The sequence below is a fragment of the Petaurus breviceps genome, unplaced genomic scaffold (assembly GCF_028583685.1).
Source record: "Petaurus breviceps papuanus isolate PSGF00001 unplaced genomic scaffold, PetGlider_PUasm1.0 110, whole genome shotgun sequence".
Classification (NCBI taxonomy): domain Eukaryota; kingdom Metazoa; phylum Chordata; class Mammalia; order Diprotodontia; family Petauridae; genus Petaurus; species Petaurus breviceps.
In genome coordinates, this window is record NW_027185597.1 from 3,731,556 (window position 1) to 3,756,511 (window position 24,956).

At 34.5% G+C, this 24,956-nt stretch overlaps 1 protein-coding gene across 1 annotated transcript in view; it reads left to right on the forward strand.

The window, feature by feature from the left end:
* LOC138156879 (contactin-associated protein-like 2) overlaps nucleotides 1–24,956 on the forward strand; it is a 2,167,135-nt gene that overhangs the window by 407,409 nt on the left and 1,734,770 nt on the right. The gene's annotated exons all lie outside the window — the stretch shown is intronic.

Here is a 24,956-nt window from a genome sequence, read left to right on the forward strand (position 1 = left end):
AGATAGCATTAAACAGATCCAAAAAATGAAACAAAGTAGAAAGCAATGTGAATTATCACATTGGAAAAACCACTGACCTGGAAAATAGATCCAGGAAAGATAATTTTAAAATTATTGGACGACCTGAAAGCCACGGTCAAAAAAGAACTACAAATCATCCTTCAAGAAATTTTCAAGTAAACTTGCCCTGATGTTTTAGAAACAGAGGTCAAAATAGAGGTTGAAAGAATCCACCAACCACCTCCTGAAAAAGATCCCCAAAATAAAACTCCTAGGAATATTAAAGCCAGGTTCTGGAGTTCCCAGATCAAGGGGAAAATATTACAAGCAGTCAAGAAGAAGCAATTTGAATATTGTGGAAATAAAATCAGGATAATTCAGGATCTGGCAGCTTCTGCAGTGAGGGATCAAATGCCTTGGAATATGATATTCTGGAGGTCAAAGGAGCTGTAATTTAAACCAAGAATAACCTACCCAGCAAAACTGAGCATCATGTTTCAGGGGAAAATATGGTCATTCAATGAAATCGAGGTCTTTCAAGCATTCTTGACAAAAAAAAAATGAGAGTTAAATGAAAATTTGACATTCATATAAAAGAAGCAAGATAAGTATGAGAAGGTAAACAAGAAAAAGAAATAATAACGTACTTCTCACATTCCTACACGGAAAAACAATAGTTATAACTCATGAAACTTTTCTCAGTATGAGAATAGTTGAAGGGAATATAAATGTGTGTATACATATATGTATACATACAAACATATATCTACATTGGAGGGTATATGGCTGTATGAATACATGTGTGAATGTGTGTTTATATGTGTACAGGTATACATAGAGAGTACAGGACCAGTTGTATAGGAAGGGATGATACTTAAAAGGTCAAATTGAGAGGTGAGAGAGGAATATAATATGAGGACATGGAGAGAGACAGAATGGGGTAAATTATCCCATATAGAAGAGGCAAGGGAAAACTGTGACAATGGAAGGGAAGAAGAGAAAGGCAAAAGGGAATGAGTCAACCTTATTCTCATTGAATTTGACTTAAGGAGAGAATGACATATTAACTAAATAGGGATCTCGCCCTACAGGAGAGTAGGGGGGAAAAGGATGAGATGGCGGATGATGGAGAGGAGGGCAGGTTGGTGAGGAGGGAAGTTGGAAGCACACACTTTTGAAAACAGCCAGAGTCAAAGCACAGAATAGAACAAATGGGGGGTGGAATAGGATGGAGGGAAATATAGTCAATCGTTTACTATGTAAATGTTTTGTGTACCTACACATGTACAACCTATATTCAATTGCTTATCTTCCCAGTAAGGGTGGGTTAGGAGGGAAGAAGGTATAGAATCTGGAATCCAAAGTTTTAAAATCAAATGTTTATATATATACATACAACTGGGAAATAAGATATACAGGGACTGGGGTATAGAGATACAAAAGGGGTTAACATTCTTTTTTAAATCAAATATATAGCATTTACCTAGCTTAGGGGAAAAAGTCAGCACTCTGAACTTCAGACATAGTTATCAGAGAGAGAAGCATCATCAACATCTGGGTTTTCTAAGCCAGGGTGATTCAAGAGCTGCCTAGAGTCTCATCTAGGCAAATCACACAATTCTTCCCATAAGTAAGCCCCCAAACAAAATCACATGTCAGAGAATATATCATTATAGAAAGTAACTTTGGGAGTTTCCTACTTTCAAAATTGAAATCATCATCTTTAACCCACATGTCCTTCCCTTTCCCTAATGTTATTATTACTACCAAATGCTCTATAATTTTCCCAGTCATTCAGGATCATACCAAAGAATTATCATCCTTGACTATTCACCCTTGTCTATTCCCTCCCTCCACCCCATATCCAATCAGTTGCCAGATCCTGTTGATCCTACCTTTGTAATTACTGCTCATACCCTCATCTCTTCACTATCACTGCTGGTACAAGCTTTCATCACCTCACATCTGGACTATTGTGGCAATATTTTTATTGGTCTCCTTGTTTCAAGCCTTCCTTCAGCCCATCTCTCATTGAACTATCAAAATGATCTTCCTAAAGAGCAAGTCTGACCATATCACATATTCCCTGCCAGCAATAAACCTCAGTGATTCTTATTACCTTCAGAATTAACTGTGAAATCTTCTAGGTAGTTTTTAAAGTATTTAATAACCTAATTTCTTCCTATATTTCTGTTTTTCTTATGTTACTGTCCTTCATGCACTCAGCAATTCAATGCCCCTGGCCTTGCCCTTCACTGAACATGAAACTGCATTTTATCTCCTGACTGCATTTTTACTGACTTTCCCCTGTGCTTAGAATCATCTCTGTCTTCATCTCTACATCCCAGCTTCTCTGAATTAAAAAAAAAACTGCTAAAGGGTGGCTAGGTGGTGCAGTGAGTAAAAGTGCCAGCCCGAGTCAGGAGGACCCAAGTTTGGTTCTGGCCTCAGACACTTAACACCTGCACACAAACACACACACACACAAAATAACTAGCCGTGTAACCTTGGGCAAGTTACTTAACCCCAATTGCCCTCCAAAAGGCAAAAAAAAAAAAAAACCAACTTGCTAAAAGCTCAACAGGAACAAGAAACCTTTCCTGTTTCCTCTTTAAAGTTAATGATATCATCTTGTAATTATTTCCAGTTTAACATACATGCACACATATGTACATATATATACATGCATATATATGTACATATATACGTGGTAAATATATTTACAAATACCATTATATACATATGTATATAATGTTTATACATGCTGGTTTTGCCTATTGTTTCTCCCTTTAGATAGACTGTGAGTTTCTAGTGAAGCGAGTTGCATGGCATGGCCATAGAAACTAATGTTTTAATGCTGGTGTGCTATCTCTAGCAGGGACCTCTATGTTTCAGATATTTCATTGCTCAAGAAATAAATGGAGTGGATTCAAGAGCAGGGTCTACCAAATATAGACTTTTACCCTTTCACAGTGGTATCTCTCTAACCTTGAAAACTTCAGTTCCCATTACTAGTGACTAGAAAATATGTTTTACCCTCTTTAATACTTTAACTCAAATTTTCCATAACACTTGTCTTCTTATTACTGCTTGCACAATTTCACTCTCACTCCCAAGACACAATTAAAATTATGACATTTCTTGTAGTGGTCAAGGCTCTGGGAGGAAAAGAGAGAGGAAAGCTATATCCATTTAAGTTACTGAGGAACATAGTGGATGATTATGTCACTTGTTACATTTCATCCATTCATCTAAAACTCAACTCAAGTGCCATTTCCTCCATGAATGTTTTCATGATCCCTAAATTCAAGACCTCCCCCTCTGCTCTTGGTGTATTTTGATTGTTTAAGGAGAGAACTAGAAAAGGAAAATGGTTCATAAAGTCCCATTCATTTAATTTGAACTAATATCCTCAAATTAAAGGGAACAGAGAAGAAGGGAAAATATGCTGTTTCTAGAAGCTAAAGTGGTTTAACTTTAAAACATCTAGATAATGATCTTAGGCTCTTGAATATAGATAGCAATGTGTTTACTTCATCTTTTCACTGCTATAGCAAAAAGAGGAGACATTACACCTGACTATCCACTTCAAACACTTATCGACTATGTTATTTTGAGCAAATCACTTCAACTTTTCTGACTCATTTTCCTCATCTCTAAAATGGAAATAAGAACATATGCCTTATGAGATTATTAGGGGGTTGAATTAAGATTATACAGTCCCATAAAAATTGTAAAGAGCTGTGTAAATATGAACTATTGCTATTAGTGATGGTACTACGATCATTTGGCATGTATTCAATTGTATATATACATATATACATACATAGATACATACACACATGCATGCAAACACATGCATATACATATCTTAAAATTAGTATCTAACAGTATTTAGTAGGTACTCAGGAAATGAGGGATTTTAAAAATGCCAATGTTTCTCTTTTCATAAGCTTTATATTTTCATTTTATGCATTAAAATATAGCTGACATATTCATTTTCCTATTTTCAAAATGAAGAATATACAGTTGTACTTTCAAGGTCTACTCACACAGGGTGGAGAAAAACCTATCCAGGAACAATCAGACCTAGATGTAAAAAATGTATACTATTCTTTAAATTTAATAGAGTGAAGCCTATGAAAATTACTTCGTATCATCTTGCATTGAGCAGATGAAGAGATGTATGTGTTCAAGTGCTAAAACACTTCTTGCAAAAGTTTAAATTGCCAGCAAAAAATATATTTCTCCTTATCATATGGACTGGCTGTTTGTTCATTTATGAAAGTATTTTTATATTCTCTCTGTAGATGGGGTTTGGGGATTCATCTGGGAAGGTTTAAGAGCCAAGTTCATCTGCTAGCATAGGTTTTCAGTGAGCTTAAAAGAAAGGCAAACAAGGTCAACCAAATGTAGAGATGTTTTGTTGAAACATCTTCTTTGGGGAGAAAGCAAGCCAAGTAAATAAACAAATCACATGAGGGTAAGATCTGCCTGAAAAGTATTCATCTATAAACAAATTAATGGAATAAGTTATTCCCTAGGTCTTGATTTTTCTTCTTTGATCACAGAAGGATGAGTGGAGGTCACTGGGAGTGAGAGGAGAACTTGAGGAAAGTTTCCAAAAGCATTAATGACCCTGATCAGGTCTAGAAAGATAATTTTACCTCCTCAGTCAGTTGTTCACAGAGTTGTTAATGAGAACCATACAAATTCTTTCATATAAATAAAGCTGTAGTGTAAGGCAATAATAATAATTCATATTTATATAGCACTTTATAGGTGTTAAAGCAATTTCTTATAGCTAACTTGCTATAGAATGCAAATATATATTTTACAAGGTATTCTTAAAGAATTCATAAAGTATAAAACCTGTAAAGTATTTCTAGTCCAACTTCTTTCTTGTATAGATAAGTAAACTGATGTCCTGAGAGGTTAAATTGCTTTTCTTAGGTCATACAACCAGTTTGTGGTAAATCTAGGACATGAACCCAGTTTTGTTTTTTTCAGTCCACTGTTTGTTTTTACTATACAATTTCCCTTTTTACCTCTACAATGCTTCCAAATCACAAAATGTACTGAAGAATTTTAAAATTCTCTTTTTTTGAACATTTTGCTTAAAACTGAAATGCATTCCTGAACTGCTCATATTAAGCCCATTGAATCTCTATGAATTTCTTTCCCACTCTCTGTCTACCTTTTGAATGAGATATATTTCAATAGCAAAATATCAACTATTGTTGCAACAGAACAAACAGAACAAGAATTCTGAGTAATATGCAGATTATCTACAAAATATGTCACATGCATTGTTGTTCTTATACCACTGAAGATAGAGATAGAAGAAAAGGTAGCTTGATCCTTACTTCTTTCTTCCTATTTTTGTTAACAGTTTTGAATTAATTAGTCAATTCAGTGTGGAACAGTTGACCAGTAGAAAACTTTCTTTAGCCATTACTTGAATATAACTATTTTATGAATAGTAATGTCAAAGTCATCTTTACATCTTTTTAGATGTTGAAATTCTCCCAATATTTCCATTTTCCAATTTCATACAGTTCAAGATGACTACATAAAACAATGAAATATTGAAGAGTGTCCTAAATAATTAGGCAGTTATTTAAAAGAAATGTTTGACTTAAGTATTCATGCAGGGGGAAAAACTGAATAAAGAAGATCTATTTCTAAATGTTATGCAGATGAAGTATGGATAAAATGAATGGATAAATGTAAAAGAATTAAGTACTTAAAGTTTCAAGTGTTGTGCTTTGATCCTGTGACATAATTTCAAAAAGTAAAATAATCATTACCATCAAGACTCTAATAATGTTGCTGTGGAGAAAAAAACAGGAGTATGGTCATAGAAGGGAATTTTATTCTGTGTTTCATATGGGTTTGGAATTGATATAGGGCAGTTTCGTTGACCCTTTTCATAATCAATGGTTGTATTGCTTTGAGTATTATGACAGAGAAGTAGATATTGTTGAAAGATAAGGGGTAGATGTGTACTCACATAGAGTACAGGGAAACAATAAGATGACCTAGTCAAACATAATGCTAATAGGAAGTAAGTGCTGAGGCCTAGAATAAGGTAAGTATAATGGACTATGTAAATTTGCAGCCACTCAGTCACCATTCAAAGTCTATATGCAATAGTGGAATAATAATTACAAAAATAATAACCTGAGGTCATGAATGCTGCAGGACCCTTCAGAGGTCCCCAAACTTACTTGGCCTACTGTCCCTTGAAAAAAATACTCAGCACCACTGGAAATCAATTTTTTAAACCCCTTTCCCCCTTAATTTGCATAATTTCAAATAGCTACCATCCCCTTGGATCAAAATGGCTTTCAAGCACCCCTCAGGGGGAAGTGTCATCCACTTTGGGAGCCTATGTTTAAATAAAAACATCTGGTTCAGGTGGGTAGAGAACAAGCAGAAAACTCTGCAGGTCTCTCAGACAGAGAATAGCCTGGAATTAAAGAGGAGGAAGATCATGCCCTGGAATGTTTTGGGGAAATTATTATTTCAATGATCTTTAGTTTTTCCATGAGAATCTATTTTTATTGGTAATTTTCTGTTGATATTGTGTGATTATGAGTCATATAACAGTGCAGTTTCCAACAAAGCAAAATGATAATTGAGAAGCATGCAAATAGTAATAGAAATGTATATAATATTGCAAATGAGCCATTTTGCAGTAAAAGTAGGATACCAGGAAGTAGAAGCAGGATCTCCCTGCTGTTCCAGCTTCCACCTTCCCCAATCCATGTGAAAAGGGGACTCTGAACAAACTTTGGAGCTGCAGAACCCACAAAATGACACAGGGAAGCTAACCTCTCACTGAGGACAGCCTGGCAGGCCAGCAGGAATCAAACAGCACAGTGCTATGGGAGCCCAGCCCAGCCCCACGCCCAGGCTTCAGCGCCAGGGTGGGCCAGACTAGCTGCCAGGTGGAGGGACTCCAGATCAGCAGCAGCTGTGGCCGTTTCCAGAATTATCAACACCCAGATGCAAAGGACAAAGTGAGAGGTAAGTGCAGTCTGGACTTTGGGACCCAAAAAAAAAAAAGCGGGAGTGTGTGGCTTTTGCCCCTGGGGAGAGAAGCTGTTGAGATGCCAGCACAGCCAGCCAGTGCCACATGGCAGCTTCAGCTCCTGGCCAGCAGAGAGTAGGGGGACCAAGTGACCATTCTGAGGGGCAATTGCTCTTGCTTTAACCTTCTTGGATCTGGATTGTAGTCTAGGGTGGAGGGCCTGGGGTGTTAATCCAGCTTGCAAGAGCATGTACAGACCTCAGAGAGGGCACCCATCTAATACCTCTGGCAGCTGAGAAAACCCCAGCATTTGGAAAGAAAGCTTCCCTGTCTGGTGGCAGAGTCCTACTGGGGCAAAAAGCCCAGGGTTCAAGTGACTGAGGGGCAACATGACCAGGCAAAGGAAACAAAGCAGACAGAAGATTCCAACATTATACTCCTATTTTGGGGACAAAAAGGAGCAAAGCATGGAACAGGAGGAATAGAGTGAAGTCAGAACTCCTGCACCAAAAGCTTCAAGGAAAATAAGAGCTGGTTACAGGCCATAGAGGACCTTAAGAAGCAGATAAGAGAAGTGGAGGAAAAATTGGGAAGAGAAATGAGAACTATGCAAGTTATGAAATCAGAGTCAACAGCCTGACTGAGAAAATAACACCTCAAAAACCAGACCAACTCAAATGGCAAAAAAGGCTCAAAAAGGCAATGAGGAGAAGAATGCCTTAAAAAGCCAAATTTGCCAGATGGAAAAAAGAATCTCAAAAGCTCACTGAAGAGAATCATTGCTTCAAATTTAGATTGGAGCAAATGGAAGCTAATGACTTTATGAGAAATCAAGATGCTGTTAAACAGATCCAAACAAATGAAAGAATAGAAGGAAATGTGAAATATCTCATGGGAAAAACCACTGACCCAGAAAATAGATCCAGGAGAGATAATGTAAAAGTTATTGGACTACCTGAAAGCCATGATCAAAGTAAGAACCTAGAAATAATCCTCCAGGAAGTTCTCAAAGAAAACTGCCCTTCTCTTTTAGAACTAGAGGGCAAAGTAGAGGTTGAAAGAATCCACTGATCACCTGAAAAAGAACCCAAAAAGAAAACTCCTAGGAATATTATAGCCAGGTTCCAGAATTCCCATATTAAGGAAAGAATATTACAAGCAGCCAGGAAGGAACAATTTGAATATTGTGGAAGCACAATCAGGATAACCCAGGATCTGGCAGCTTCTACACTGAGGGATCAAAGGGCTTGGAATATGATATTCCAGAGGTCAAAGAAGCTGGGATTAAAACCAAGAGTCACCTACCCAGCAAAACTGAGTATCAGGTTTCAGGGGAAAATACAGTCATTCAGTGGAATAGAGGACTTTCAAGCAGTCTTGCTGAAAAAAAAGCAGAGTTGAATAGAAAATTTGACATTCAGATACAAGAAGCCAGAGAAGCATGAGAAGGAAAACAGGGAAAAGAAATCATAAGGAACTTATCAAACTTGAACTATTAATATACCTACATGGAAAAACAACAATTGTAACTTATGAAACTTTTCTCAGTAGTTGAGGGGAATAGAAATATATATGAAGGTACATGGGAATATGAATACATATGTGAATGTGTGTATATATGTTTACAGGTATACATAGATAGAGGGCACAGGATCAATTTAACAGGAGGCAATGATACTTAAAAGGTGAAATTAAGAGGTGAGAGAGGAATATAATGAGAGGAGATGGGGAGAGACAGAATGGGGTAAACTATCTCATATGGAAGAGGCAAGGGAAAACAGTTATAATGGAGGAGAAGAACAGGAAGGCAAAAGGGAATGGTTCAACCTTATTCACATTGAATCTGGCTTGAGGAGAGAATGAAATACACACTAAATAGGTTATCTCTCCCTCCAGGAGAGTAGGGGGGGGGAAGAGGATGAGAGGTGGGATGATGGAAGGGAGGGCAGGCTGGGGGGCAGGGAAGTTGGAAGCACCCACTTTTGAAAAGGTAGAGAGAATAGAACAAGTGGGAGGTGGTATAGGAGGGAGGGAAATATAGTCAGTCTTTTACAATATATCTACTATGTTATTGTTTTATATTAGCCACACATGTACAACCTATACTGAACTGCTTTTCTTCCCAGTAAGAATGAGTGACAAGGGAAGAAGGGAATGAACCTGGAATTCGAGGTTTTAAAATCAAATACTCAAATATATGTGTGTATATGTATACATATGTAGTATTATTAATACTATTTTTCATGTAATTGGGAAATAAGATATACAAGCACTTTGGCATAGATATCCACTGGAAACATGAAAAGGGTTATGAGAGAATATATAGGGGAGAGCAGATTGGAGGAGGGGATATCCTGTGGGACTGCTATTTTGGGGCGGTGGGTAGGGGAAAAATAGGGAGAAAATTTGTAACCCAAAATCTGGCAGAAATGAATGATGTAAATCAGAAGTTAATAAAGCATTTGAAAAATTAAAAAAAGAAAGAAACAGGTGAAAGAAGAGAGCAGGGCAATCTATCTACAAAGATACACATAGAAGCTATAAGAATACAAAAATAAAAGCAGATCTAAATAATTATAGATATACTACTAACTGCTCACAAGTAGAACATGCCAAAAGAATAAAAATGATAGTATTAAAAATTTTAAAAAGTAGGATACCATCAAAGAGATATATGATAAGAAAAAATATAGCCAAATATGTAATAAGAATGAGAATAAAAGAACATACATTCTGCTTATTCCATTAGTATCTTTACAAAGTCAAGTGAATAACAGGAAAGACTTTTCCACTTGTAGGAAAATTGTGAGATAACAGGAATTGAAGTTTTACTGGATGGGAAATCATACAATATTCATTATTACATGGTTATAATATGTAGCGTTTGCCATTTTCAGACTTGTTGAACAGAAGAGGGACAATAAACAAAGATGACACTTAAACCTGAGAAAACAGCTATGGAGAAAAATGCATTTATGTTGGTCAAAAGCCTACCAAAATATTTTTGTATTTGTCTTGCTCATTCGCATGTGAAATATTGGAAAATTGAGGAGTTAATAATTGGGAGATTCTTAAACCTAGAGCTTATTTATTATTACACAAATATAATTTGTCTGATTGTGGTTCAGTTGGCAGAGGTTAGGTTTGGATTACTCATAAGTTGTAGCAATGTTTCTAGAGGAGAGAATATAGTTCTGAAGCAGGAAGAATAAGAGGGTAAAAGAAAAGGTTTCAGAGACAACAATATAGTTCTCTGAACTGGAAGCAGAGGAGAGTTTCCCTTTTGTTGAGGTAGCATAGAATCTCAAAATTAAACAGAAGAACTTGAGAAAGAATATGGCATTATAAAGTAATACTAGCATCCACCATATTGACAATGTCATCTGAAAGTTGCTAATTTCTCATAACCTTAGAACTATGAATTGTTGTAGATACTTGCTGCCAAAGTGAGTACAGATTGAAGGGAAACAGGCCCAGGAACAGAGTAAGAGCCCAGAGAAGAGAAACTATCATTTACTATATACCTGTGAGGTGCCACAAACGGTGACAAACCCTTTGCAATTAAATATTTTCTTAGATCCCCCATGTTATAGTTCAGGAAACTGAAACAGGCAGAGGTTAAGTGACTTGCAAAGGGTCACACAGCAAGTAAGCATCCAAGAACATATTTGAACTAAAGTCTTCCTTCCTCTAGGCCCACAGCCATACCCTCAGTAGCTGAGAGACTAGTCTAATTATTAGAGATTGTTGGAGCATCCTTTTTAAGACCCCCCAAAAATTTCAAAATAGTCAGAAAACAGAATTTTGGGGGGATATTAGTTTCCAATTTCTGGAGTATAATGACATTACATGTTCAATTACAAACTCTTCATCTTTACCTGTAACTAACATATATTAAATATGTACTATGCATGATCCCAAAGATACAAAACACAAGCACAACTATCCTTGCTATCATGGGTCTCAAATTCTACATGCATTCGGTTGATTCAAATGGTATCTTTAAAGCAACCAACTTTTCGTTCTTTTGTGTGCATGTGTATACATCATATATTTTTTATTCTGGTGGGTCTTAAAACATGGAATATAATTTCAGTAATACTGTCTCTAAACATAATCAATCTTGGAATCAGAATTTTCCTTTTTCTTAGTCTTTTGTTTATCCACATGATTTTGAGCCTGGTAAAGCAACTGACAATGCCTAGGAATTAATTACCATTTGAAATAGTGCAACAAGTTTCACAGCTTTTGCAAAAACCCGGATCTTAGATTATTATTTTTAAAGCCCTTACTTGTTTTTCATTATTACTGTACCAATCTCATCCCCTGGGAAGAGTCGGACTCAGTAATTTACTCTTTAAGCTCTAGAAGACTGAAAGCTTTGAGCCTTTTCAAAAACTTTCTGACATATCAGCACTAATTTCACTGGCATCTGGCAAGCTCTCACAATAGATGAAGACTAGGAAAATCAGTGAGTGGTGACAGTCTTGTAATCTACTGTCTGATTGCTTGTCTCTGTGTCATTGGTGAAAGGCACATATCTCCTTTCTGCGTTGGAGTTCAAGCCTGATGCGTTCCTGATTGGTTCCTGTAGTTCAGAAACTTTGGCAGCAAAGAAATAATGCCTCTTTTAAATCCCAGAGGTCTGTCTGTGCAAAGAAAATTCTCCTCAAGTCAAGTATTTTCACCACCACATGTATTTTCCTTCTCATCCATTATATAATCCCCCAGGGACACTTCTGAAAATAGCAAAATTCTTTCTCATGAATAGTGGTAGATGTCTCTTAAAGAAACATAATATTTAATAACTTGTATCTTAGAGTCACAATTTCAAAATAATAATGTGTTAAAGATCATATTGTACTACCCCTTTAGTTGAGAGATGAGATCTTATAGTGATAGATAATTTGTTTAAAAGTTACAAACTTAGCCATACTAATAACTTCTTAACCAGAGCTTGATCTATAATTATTTGTAATGAGAATCTATCTGTGAAATGTGGTATGATGGGGCTATTTTAGACTGAAATTATCCTCTTGCTTCATAGTTGTATGATAAATTATCATCATATTTATGTTCAACTACATAGAAAACACACACACACACACACACAACACTTCTACTTGGCATGCTAGGTGGAGCATTTATGAGATTACTGGACCTGAAATCAGGAAGACCCAAATACAAATGTGACCTCAGATACTTAGTAGGTGCACTTAGTAGCAAATCAGTTAGCCACTGTCGTTCTAGGTTCACATCTGTAAAATGGGGATAATATATAGGACCTATCTCCTAGGATGTTTTGAGGATAAAAATGAGTTAGTATTTCTAATTCATTTTGCAAACTTTAGAGCAGTGTATGAATACTAGCTATTATTATTATTATAAATTTTACCTTTCTTTACTTTGTTTGCTATTCAAGAAAGCATAATCCTTTGAACTAGAGGAGGAATGCAATGGTTAATGGGTTTAAGTATTTAAAAATATAGAATAAAATTGGAAGTTACACCACAGATGACAAGTAGTTAATGAAAATATTTGCTAATTTCCAAAAATTTTAAGTTATTACAAGGAAGACAGTAAAACCTCATTTTTTAATTAAATAGACAAAAACATGAAAATAATCTTTGGAAAGTAAAATTGTTTTTTGTTTTGTTTTTTTGCTTACCATTTAAATGAAGTGTGTCATTATTGTGTGTGTGTGAAAACACATACACACACATACATATACACACATACATTTAATAGGCTTCGAGCTAGAAGACATTCTAATCCTTATCATGCTGATTCTTAACTACGGGACCTGCAAAAGTCTCTAAAATTCTATAATCCTCAGCTTCAAAGGAAACTTGTGAGGATGAGGATCTAATGAAATAACAGTGATAAAATCATAAACTGTTACTTGGGGGCAAAGTATGGATCTGTGATTTCATTTCTGACCTCTGGGTAAAGAATCTTTGTCTTCCAGTACAGGTGGGTACCTTCACTACAATTTGTAGAATTAGCTAACTGGATGCACTAAGAGATTTACATACCCAGGGTCATATAGCCTGTAGGTATGAGATAATGATACTTGAACTCTTTCTGGCTCTGAGGACACTTCCCCATCTGCCATCACTTAGTTACTCATACAAATGCAAGATAGATATAAGAGATTAAAACACTTCCTCTGATTTTCCCTTGGCATGAAAATATATTAATATCTGATGTTTAAAAACTATTTTAAAATGGTGGAGAATAGGTAGACAATATTGTTACTGTTTTCTCATTTACTTAGCATTCAAAGAGAAATTCCTTAGGGAGCACTTATCTCCCATCAGTTTCCCAGATATTCCTCAGCAAATCTTAAAGCATTTCAGTCTTTTGTAAGTGGAATTCATAAGCATCAATCAAAAAACATTTGTTAAGCTTTGCTGTGTGTCATGCACTATGCATAATCAGGTTAGGAGTTGGAAGAGAAGGAGTCTGAGACCTTATCTAGCAGAATCTACGCTCCTTGTATGCAGAAATTTTCGATTTAGTTTGTATCTTTATCCTTCCAGCTATAGTAGATTCTGAACTCTTTGAAGGTAAGAACTGTTTCACATTCTTTTATATTCCCTTCACCCCATAATATCTAACCAACAGTAGATACTTAATGTAGACTTGTTGATTGGGTGTATCTCCAGTTCCTTGTGGGTAATATACACTTAATAAATGCATTTTTAAAAATTATTTAAATTCCAGTTTCATCTATGATTCTATGTTTTATTACAGTGTCTAAAAATCCCGTCTTTTAATTGACCACTTTCAATTGAATATTGTGATTTTTAAATTCTCCCATTCCTGAAAATGGCAACACCTCACCATAAACTAGACTAGTTTATCAGATAACTTAGGTGGTATAAAAATAAAGACAGAACACTGAAAGGATGAATACAAAACAGAACATATTGATAAGAAAGGTTGCTGGGAAAGGTACTGGTTCATGGGCTTTGTTCTCTGTGCAGGTAAGACTAGTGTGGGGAAAAAAGTGAAGACTTTGAATTCTGAAGACCTATGTACAAATATTATTTCTGATACATAGTAATTATGTGACCTTAGATAATTTATTCCCTAGCCATGAGTTTCCTCATCTATAAAGAGGGTTGGACTGGGTTTCCTCTGAAGTCCTTTATAAGGTCCTTAGAATGTGGTATTAAATAAGCAGAGACCCTGGGCAAGAGACAAGGAAACCAAGAAGTTTGCTAAACATAAAAAACTTTTGAGTAACTAGTTTCAGTGCTAGAAGACCTGGATTTGTGTTTTTCTTCTATAGCTGTGGGATATGACTTGTTATTTCACTGGGCCATATGTTTCTTTTTAAACTGAAAATGGGAATAATAGTATTTGCCTTGTCTTTTTCATTAGGACTCTATGATTGTCAAATAGGAAAATATATGCAAAATATTTTGTAGACCAAAGGCCAATGTTTAAATATCAATATTATTTCAATATGTTGCCAAAGACCAGTACTATTCTGAAATTACCAAATGGCTTAATCTGAGATTAAAAGAGGACAAAACACTTTCTATTTGAATGTACTCCATTCTGCTTAAAATTAATTTTCATATTTAAGGTTATCTTACCCTCTCTACTACTAGTTATTTTTTCTTCTCTGACACTATTTCTGTTCTTTGTCCTACATTTCAGCATCAGAAAAACTGTCAATTCTTCAAATATCCTTTCTGCTCACTTCACAGAACTTGAAGTTTTTCTACTTCAATTATTTCTTAAAGCAAAATTTTACTTGAAACTACTTTTTTTTTCACAGTAGTCTTATTGGGCCTGAGTTTCCTTTTGATGAAGCTTATTATTAAAAAATGGCAGCATCTTTAGTTTGGAAATAGACTTCCTGGAGTGATAGCTCTGGAGAAAGTAAATGAAAGCATAGAGAAAGTGACTTGGTAATTACTCTTTGGGCAAACTGTTTAAGTAATAGAAAAATAATTTATATATGTCTTGTTATACCTGAAGTATTTATCCTTATCTTGTAAAATGATAGGTAATAAGCAGTAAAATTGTTTATTTTAACTGATGGACTTTATGAAATTTATCAGTAAAGATCAACTGACCCAAGAAAATGGCCACCTTCACTCTTTGAGTTTAGAGTGATGAAATTGACTGATGGACACACCAGAAACATAGAAGAGGTAAATGGATACTCTCACTTTCCAATTTCTGGAAAGCAGTTTGTTCTTGTTTTGTTTTAATGACTCCTAGAATCCCCAACTGCCTTAACAATTCAGCTTAAACATTACTTTCTTTGGAAAGTCTTTCTGGTCACCCACCTCCCCGATCCCTGTTTACTTTCTATATTTTCTGTATCTTGTCTTGTTGGTTTATATGCTGTATACCCCATTAGAATGCATGTTTCTCAAGAGCAGGAAGAACTTTTTCTTTATTTGTAAAACAATATTATATGCATTCCCTGGTATACAGTTAGCATGCATGTTTTCTTTGTAATTGACACATTAATTGACCTCTAATTGGAAAACTAAACACATCCATAGAAAATGTAGATGACTGATACTATAATAGTCTCTGAGAATTATGAAAAGATTCCCTGACCCCCAAATATCTGCCATCTTGTGATGTTATCCTGAAAGTTTCACCATTCCTCTCTTCTTTGGATAAAGGCTTTGAATAACCTTTTCAAAAATAAATATAATCTGGTAGCATAAACACTGACAGCAACCATTAATACTTTAGAAGGAATAAGTTTCTGAAATTTCCCCATCTGTCAAAAAGCCAGAGAATAAGAACATGAAAATCAAAGGAGGTAAATCTGATATTGGAAAAAGGAGCTCAAATACTCATTGTGAGGTCACTGGATTATAGGGGGAAGAGAGAAAAAGAAGGCAAAAAGAATGTAGAAGCACCAGAAGATGAAAAGACAGTGGTAAAAATAAATTCTATGTGCTTCCAGATTTTGGCTATGTACTATCCTAGACTCTTACAATTTAGAACTGGAAAAAGTTATCTGATCAAATACACACTTGTATATATGTGTGTATGTATTTCTGTGTTTGTATGTGTATACATACATATTTATACATACATATATATATATATAAACATATGGGTGTGTTAGATATCTTGAGAATGAGGTTTAAATGAATTAAATGGATAACTCAACTTCAGAAAGTTAATGAGTAGAATATATAATTGTAGGATCATAATTTTTTTTATTCTACAAAAAAAACTTCAGTATCATCTAGTCTAACACCCTTACTTGACAAATGAAGTCATTAAGATTTATGGAGATTAAATTCCTGGTCCAGTGTCACATGAGTAATATATAACAGAATAAGAATTCAAGTTCAAGTTAGCTGTCTCCAAATCCAGGTATCTTTTCATAGTGCCATCTGTCCTCTACTAGAATAACTAGGATTCAAGTCCAGGTCTAAGTACAAAATTCGTTTCATTTCCAATCATACTAGAGTTTCCTTATGTTTGGAAGCACAGTCAGTTTCTGGGATCTCTTCTCAAAGGATCAGTTTCAAGTGATTTGTCATCCTTAAAGTGCTAAAAGTATATGAGCTGCTGCTATTGTTAATATTAGTTTTGTAGATAGTAAATGAATCACTTTTAGTAAACATGACTTCATTCTGCCATGAAGTAGAACTTAAAATAGGACTTTGTCTAGAACTATCTCAACTTCCCATTGGTCACCCTTATGGTTTTTGAAGGTTAACACTATGGGATGGACCAGATGCTGGCTTTCTATTTCAGGTTTGATGTTGAAATAAAATTACATTCTCATAAGTCATTGAACAGTTAACACAAAGGGGTTTACTTACCAATAACATAGAAAATATATTAACAGAATCTGCTAGCACTTTGCTTCAGAAGTTATGTCCCTGAAATCCTTGTAGGAATGTCAGCAGTGAAAGATTTGGTTTCTAGACATCCACAAAATCATAAATCCCCTAGAAGTCAAATTATCACCAGAAGCTATCAAAGAGCTGGATCAAGCTAGATAGGTGCATAGGTTCATCAGGTAGATACTGGTCCTTTTGAAGCCTGCTTTAAAATGACATAGTATCATCTTAGTGTCCCATATCCCAAGAATACCAAATAATTTATACTTCCTCTGAGTCAAGGATGTATGATATTGAAAAATTTAACCCCCGAGGGAAAATAAGAATGTGAATGTCTTCTTATTTGAGACTAGCAACCTTAATATACTTTCAAGCCATCAATGGGAATTTCATTCTTAATTGAAAATGTGCAGTTAAAGTCTCACACAGCTCTTTGAAAGTGTACCCTTAAGGATATAATCTTTGTCTCTGGCATGCAGCCATGTGTGTCTGAGTATAAAAATGAGTTCTTAAATATTCTTGCTTTTTTGTTGTGGTGCTATTTATTTCTTTGGGCCCAGTATATAACTTAGAAAGCAGTTTCCTTGATCTAATTTATAGTTAAGATATAAGAATGACTCTCTAATATGCTGTACCTGGCACATAACAAATGCACTCAGTGTTCTATGCCTGAATGTACTTGGAGTTTTTATGGAAGACTATGATCCCCAGAAAATTTTCACAAGTTGAAAGGCTTACTCAACCTCTCAGAAACATATATCTGTAGTCATGTATTTAATATAGCACCACCATTTTTGCTAATAACAGATTTAATGTAAGAAGACAAAATAAATAAAAAGAATAGGCATGGACAAAGATGAGACAAAATTATCTGTATTTGCATGTGACAGTTTACTTAAAGAACAAAAAAATCAATGAAAAAATTAAATAAAAATTTGAATAAAATAATAAAATTCAAAATAAGTCAAAAAGTATTATCAAAATTTTTTTTGTGTTTTAACAAGATGATTACTAGTTTCAATATAGTTTGAAGTGGAGTAGGTTAAAATGTTCTTTATTCCCACTCAGTGTCATTATCTCCCTTTAAACTGTTGGTATTTTGTTCTACCAAATTATTATATTTTGTACTTGTACATTCTAGATAGTTTGAATAGTATACCATGAAATCTGTAAGTCAATAAAGGTAAAATTATAGGTTTATTTTTAATTGACCCATGTACAATTACTGTTTTTATAATTATTTCCATATTTTCTCTTTTACTTTTTGGAGGGGGGAAGGCAAGGCAATTGGAAATAAGTGACTTGCCCAGGGTTACATAGCTAGTAAGAGTCAAATGTCTGAGGTCATATTGGAATTCAGGTCTTCCTGATTCCAGGATGGGTGCTCTATTAACTGAGCCACCTAGATGTCCCATATTTTCTCTAAGGAACATTTTGCCCTCATGCTTCTATATCTTGAATGAATCTTGGGGGGAGGTAAAATCTATATATTTTATTAAATGTAGTATTTTTGTAATTTGTCTGTTTTTTTTCTCCTTACTATTTTTGTCTTATTGCTAAAGCCAGCACATATAATATTCTGTTAAAAATAATGACAGCAGTGGACACTGTTCCTTTAATCTGATTCTCTTGGGAAAATGTCTAAAGTTCCCCCATCAAACAATGTCAACTTTTGTGTATTTAAAAATTTTTTTATTTATGTGTTTTGATTTAAATCCCCTTTTCATCTGAATGCATACTTTGCTTTTATTCCTACTTTACCTAGCAAGCTCTCTGTTGTATCTTTAGCAAAATTACTCTGTACAAGATTTAGATCTGAATTTATATGTAGTATTCCATATCCATGATGAAAATAAGAGATGGAACTGTATTTTCTCCTCTTCTTCACATTTTTCCATTTCCTTTTAAAAATTGTCCTTTCTGCTTACATTGTTGTAGCCATTATATTATTTTCTTCATTCTACTTGCTTATCATTTTTTATATTTTAAAATAGTTATTATTTTGTTTTAACACTTTTAAAAATTTTGCATTCAAAATTCTCTCTCTCACTTATCTATCCTACTTATTGAGAAGGCAAACAATATAATAGAAATTATATGTATGAAATACTGACAAACATATTTTCTTATTAGTCATATCTTGAAAAAAATGAAGTTAGAAAACTATACTTCAATTTGGTTCCAGAGTCCATCAGTTCTCTCTGTCAGTGTGAATAGAATTATCCATCTTGAGTTCTTTGGAAATGTCTTCAGTCATTGTGTTAATCAAAGTAGCTTAGTCTTTCATAGTTGATCATCCTCACACTATTTCTGTTACTGTGCAAAATGGTTCTGCTCATTTACCTTTATGTCAGTTAATATAGGTCTTCTCATGTTTTTTTTTTCTGAAACCATCCTCATGTCATTTCTTATGACATAATAGTAATCGATTACAATCATATGCCACAACTTGTCCAGAAATTCCCCAATTGATGGACATACCCTCAATTTCCAATTCTTTGCCACTAAAAAAAAGTTGCTTTGGATATTTTTGTACATATGTGTGTGTCCTTGTTTTAAACTTTGATCTCTTTGGGGTACACAATCAATAGAGGTATTGCTGAGTCAAACGGTATGTACAGTTTTATATCACTTTGTCCATAGCTACAAATTTTTCTCTCAAATGGTTAAACATGTTAACAATTCCAAAGACAGTTCATTAGTGTACCAATTTTCCTTCATCCCTTTCAGTATCTGTTATTTCTACTAGGTATGAGGTGGTACCTCAGAATTGTTTTAACTCCCATTTCTCTAATCAATAGTGATTTAGAGCAATTTTTTTCCATATGACTAGAAAATCACTGGTTTCTTTTACTGAAAGCTGTTCATATTCCTTGACAATTTAGAAATTAGGGAATGGCTCTTTTTTATATAAATTTGACTCAATTCCCTATGTATTTAAACAATTGACTTCATCCAAGAAACCTGTTATAAAAAATCATATTACTTTGCCTATGACACCTTTTGGTGAAATGCAATTTCCCTAATTATCTCTTTATGTATGTATGTACATACGTAGGTATGTATGTATGTATGTATAGATATAGATAGATATATTGCTTTTGCTTTGCCTGAAATCATGATTACTAGCCCTGCCATTTCATTAATTTCAGCTGAAGTTCAACAGAATTGACTCCATAACTTTATTATGATGTTATTTTAACTCTCTCTCTCTTCCCCCCCCCCCTCTGTCTGTCTCTCTTTCTCTCTCTCTCTGTCTCTGTCTCTCTCTGTCTCTGTCTCTGTCTCTGTCTCTGTCTCTGTCTCTCTCACTGCATGTATGTGTTTCAGAGGCACCTCTTGTAAAGAACATGTTATTGGATTCTGGTTTCTAATCTATTCTTTTACTTCTATTTTATGGATAAGCTCATCACATTCACAATTATAATTAACTGTGTATTTCCCTCCATTGCATTTTCTTCTTCTTATCCTTTTCTCTCTCTTTTTATCATGCCTCTCTTTGAAAGTTTATTTTGCTACTGACCATTGCCTCCCTTAACTTGCCCTCCATTTTTATCAGCACCCCCTTTTTCTCATTCACTTCCCCTCATGTTTCCCTGTTGAGTAAGATGGATTTCTACACTCTACTGAATCTGTATATTCCATTCATTCATGCACACACAGAGTATAATATACACACATAGACACATATATACATATACGCATATACACACATGCACAAATATATACATGCATACACCCATTGGTACATATGTGTATGTATATATATGCATATATATTCTTCCCTCTTTTGACTCATTCAAAAGAGAGTGAATTTCAAGCATTAATGCCAACCACAATTTTTCCCTCCACTATAAAAAAACTCTTATTTTTGCACCTTTTTATGTGAAGTAATTTTTCCCATTCTACCTCTCCCTTCCCTTTCTCTCATTGCATCCATGTTTCTCACCCCTTCATATAAATTTAGATCACTCCAACATAAATGCATTACACTGATAACCACTGTCTATATAAGAACTCCTTCTAACTGCCCTAATAATGATAAAATACTTAGTAATTACATGTTTCATCTTCCCATATAGGAATGTAAACTGTATAACTTCATTGAGTGCCTTATAATTTCTCTATTATGTTTAGCTCTTTATGCTTCTCTTGAATCTTGTGTGCAAATGGTAAATTTTCTATTCAGCCCTGGTCTTTCAATCAGGAATGAGTGAAAGTCCTTTATTTCATTAATTATCCATTTCCCCCATGCAGGATTTTATTTATTTTGCTGGATAGTTTATTATTGGTTGTAATCTTAGCTACTTGGCCTTCCAGAGTGTCATATTCCAATACCTCCACTTCCTCAGCTTGGTAGCTGAAATTTTTTTTTGTGATACTGACTGTGGCATCATGATATTTGCAACATTTTTCCTTAACCTGAGAGCCTTGAATTTTATCTCTAATAATCCCAGGTATTTTCATTTTGCCTTCCCTTTTAGGAGGTGGCCAATGGATTCTTTCAATTTCTATTTTACATTATTGTTGTAAAATTTTAGGGTAACTTTTTTTTCATTTCTTGAAACATGATATTTAAGCTCTTTTTTTATCATGGATTTCAGGTAATTCAATAATTGTTAAATTATTCATCCTTGATCTATTTTTCATGCCAGTTGTTTTTCCAATGAGAATTGCACATTTTCTTTTATTTTTTATTCTTTTAACTTTATTTCATTGTTCCTTTATGTCTCCTACAATCATCAGCTTCCACTAACCCAATTCTAATTTTTAAGGAATTTTTTCCTTCAGTGAGCTTTTGTACCTCTTCTTTCATTTGGGTCATTTTTTAAAAATGGAATTCTTTTTTATAAGTGCATTTTTGTGCCTTTTGTCCTTAGTTCAATTCTTTTTTTAAGGTATTATTTTCTTCAGTAATTCTTGTGCCTCTTTACTAAGCTGGTAATTTTGTTTTCATAGTTTTCTTGCTTAATTCTCACCCCTCCCCCATTTTCCACTACTTATGATATCTTTTTCTTTATCTCTTCTGGGAATTATTATTGGACTATGTCTTTTATTTGATGCTTTGGTCATACCTTTTTTTCATGTTGTGGTTTTCTTCTGAGTTTATATTTTGGTCTTCCCTGCCACTATAGTAATGTTTGATGGTCAAGTTCTTTTCTTTCTTTTTTCTTTCTTTTTTTTCTTATTTTTGCTGCCCATTTCTTGACATTGAATTTTGTGGTCTCTGTGGTTACCTGGGGTGTGGAGGCATTCTGAAAAGCCTCAGACTTTTTATGTAGTTCTTTTCAGAGTTTGTAAGTTTTCAGTGCTTCCAAAATGTTCTAGAAAATGCTATGGTTAGTAAATGATTTCCAGCTCTGTCCACTGGTTTTAACCAGGGAAGGCTCCTGTTCCCTGGCAGCTGCAAGTGCTGCTCTTCTCTGCTTTGGAACTGTCACCATAGCCCCTCACTCCCCTGTGATTGACCTCAAGTGTGACTTTCTTCCCAGGTAATGGCATTCTGAATTGGGTATCAACAATAGAGTTGACAATCAGTGTCAACTGTACCCAGAGGTAGCAAACCATCCCATGCAACCTATTTTTGAGCAGTTTTCAATTCTTATTACCACTACCATCCTGTTACCAATTATCATCTTGGGAATAAGACCTCTTAAAACTGCTCTTTCCACAGTTGTACCCATCTCCAAAGTCTACCATTGATCCTGCCACCACATACACCCTGGACCAGCCATCACACTGGTATAACAGACACTTTCTGCTTACATCCTAAGTTGTTTTAGACTGGAAAAAATTCTCAATATGATCTAGTTTGTCTCTGTAGCTCCAAAATTTGATTTTAGGTATTACTTTAAAGTTGTTTGGAAAAGAATGTTGAGAAAATTCAGGTTTGGTTGCTGCTTCTACTCTATATTCTTGGCTTCCCTGTAATCATCATTTCGTAAGATGCAATAATATTTCATTATTTCTATGTACCACAAGTTTTAAGTCACTCCCTAATCCATAAGAGACACCTTGATTTATACCTCCCCCTAAAAAATGCTGATTTGCATGTATTGGTAGACAAAATACCTCTCTGTCTTTAATACAAAGTCAATTCCACTCTCTTATGAAAAGAAAAAGAAAATAAAAACCATAGAATTTGTTGGACTCCTAATTATGCTAATATTTACAGAGCATTTACTCTACCCATATCTTTCAGAAAGAGAATGAAAGTCATAAAGAACTCATGTTATAAAGTGCCTTGTCATGAGAGTCTAAGTGGAGGAGTTGACATTGTACTGGACTTGGAGTCAGGGGACATGAGTGATCATTATAATCCAGGTGTGTGATTATATAAATGAGGAACCTGAGACTCAAACATATTAAATGAATTGTCAAAGGCATGCATGTAACAAGCATTAGAGTCAGGATTTAAACATAAACCATGGAGTTGTTATTTTCTTACTTCTTATGTCCCCTCCAAGTTCCATTTATGTGCTTTCTCTCATTTTATAATTTTCAAAAAAGATTATGACCAAAGATCAAAAATCCTTCTTCTCCCCCCCCCCTTCTAGAAACTTTCAGCTAACATCTAAATAGAATTTTATGGATTTTCCTGTGGTTACATAATGTTAGAAGCAGTTGATGAAAAACCAGGAAACTAACTACCATCCTCTCTCAAATTCCTAGTTAAACATGTTCTCTCAATGGTTTGTCTATTACACACATATCACAAAACACGAATTTAGCATATCAGATGGAATATTTTGAGGTTTAATTAATGCTCATGAAGTTCTTTTAGATCTCCAGATGAAAGATGGTAGAGAGAAGGCAAGTTTTATTTGTTTTTAATTATAGCTTCTTTGATTTAGTGTTATGTTAATGAAAAATGACAGTGTGATGTAATGAATTTTCTTTCTTTCTTTTTTATTTGAAAAAAGGAGTTACTCAGAATGGTAAACAGATCCTGGAGCAGATTTTGCTTTTGATGAAGCACATATTTTTTAGCCCCATTTTTAATTTCTCCACTTCATGCTCACTCTGCAGCCCCTCTTCTATCATTATCAGCTGTTGGTATATATAAGGGTCTATCTCTATTGTTTACTTTCCTGCTGCAGAATGGCTTTTTGCCACTGAAAGAAATCCCTTCATGATACAAATGTCCTCTATCCTGGAAGTGATTATCCTACAGAAAACTCTTAGTTTTTTTTATTTTGCTTTTAAAAAAGAAATAGGAATCTTCAATATTTTCTTCATTCTGTTGATACCAATATTACATATGAAATTAGGGAAAATTAAATTTTACCAAGAATCATGAAAGCTTTTGTAGGTCAAGACCTACACATTTTATATGAATTTCAGTATAGCTTAAAATGATAGAAACATATAGAGAATAATTGAAGTTAGATGGATGAAAGACTAGACTCTAATATTTTGTTATCTTTTAAAGATTTGGGATTACAGGTACTCTTTTTTCCCTCTTGGATTCACAAATTCTGTTATTCAAGAGATACAAAAAACTATCAGATGAACAGTGGTACCTGGCTGATGACTGCATGGGTCAAATGGCAAAGTTTTGCTCAGTGTGGATAACAGAGTCAAAATACTAGCACATTTTTTCAGTATTTCCCCCCTAACAACAGACTGATATAATGATTTTTTTTAATATTTTCAAATTGTATTATTATCATGCATTGAAATTATAAAAACAAATTGACTCATGGTATTTTTATGAAAATTTAGAGAAATCTAAACACCTATGTACAATTTAATAAAATACATATTATAGTCCATCAAATGCTATCAATCACTGTTATGTACCCATGATATTTGCCCAGACATATTCAACTCTCCTTGAGACTTCTTTTGAATCTCAATGCTTCTATGCTTCTATGAAATATGTTGACATCATTCTATATCACTGATAACTTTCAATATAGTTTTGCAATCACTTTAAAGGACACATAATATCATTTGTGTGTCTATTTTCATATAAATCTCCATGCATTCATGCCTTCTTATATTCTGTTTTTTGTCCTTGTCCTTTATCCCTTGAGGATCTCTACCTAATGTATCTTCATTCTCTCTCTCTCTCT